At 35.3% G+C, this 504-nt stretch overlaps 1 protein-coding gene across 1 annotated transcript in view; it reads right to left on the bottom strand.

The window, feature by feature from the left end:
• LOC119593079 (glycoprotein-N-acetylgalactosamine 3-beta-galactosyltransferase 1-like) overlaps positions 1 to 504 on the bottom strand; it is a gene marked incomplete in the record, with an annotated part of 11987 nt that overhangs the window by 845 nt on the left and 10638 nt on the right. The window contains 1 exon segment of the mRNA XM_037942002.1: positions 1 to 446.

Genomic DNA, 504 nt, shown 5'->3' with positions numbered 1-504 from the left:
CTACTTAACACACCCGGAAACCGACTCCAGCGCGTATCCAATAAAAGAACAGCTATTTTGATTTTTGATTATGCCATCTGTCGAGACTTTTGAGGAAGATCTTTAAGTACTGATGAATTTATATCACTTCTGTACATTCTAATTAAAGATAATGAATTGGTGAAAATTCTAGGTATACTCTTCAACGAATTTAAGCGATTTTTAAAAAATAATGGAGGACTAGTCGAGAAAATTCTCCCATGCATCAATCGAGGATAATGTGTACTCAACTTTTATTATCTTGACACAATCTGCAAGCTTTCTCAGTAGAGATCAATAGTGTTAATGGATGAGAAACACGGTAAACTTTCGAGATGTACCCTAATCTATTTAAGGAAGTCTGGAATTTATCTTGGCTGATGTGTAGTAGAGAATTTGCATTTTTGGAGGAATCCAACGCGTAAAAGCTGCGGCAGAGAAAGTAATATTGCTTGTAGACTTTGACTACTGTTTTTAGTTCGGTTT

The sequence above is a fragment of the Penaeus monodon genome, chromosome 31 (assembly GCF_015228065.2).
Source record: "Penaeus monodon isolate SGIC_2016 chromosome 31, NSTDA_Pmon_1, whole genome shotgun sequence".
In the NCBI taxonomy this organism is placed as follows: Eukaryota; Metazoa; Arthropoda; class Malacostraca; order Decapoda; family Penaeidae; genus Penaeus; species Penaeus monodon.
The sequence above is the reverse complement of the archived record's forward strand: the minus strand, read 5'-3'. Positions and strand labels throughout refer to the sequence as shown.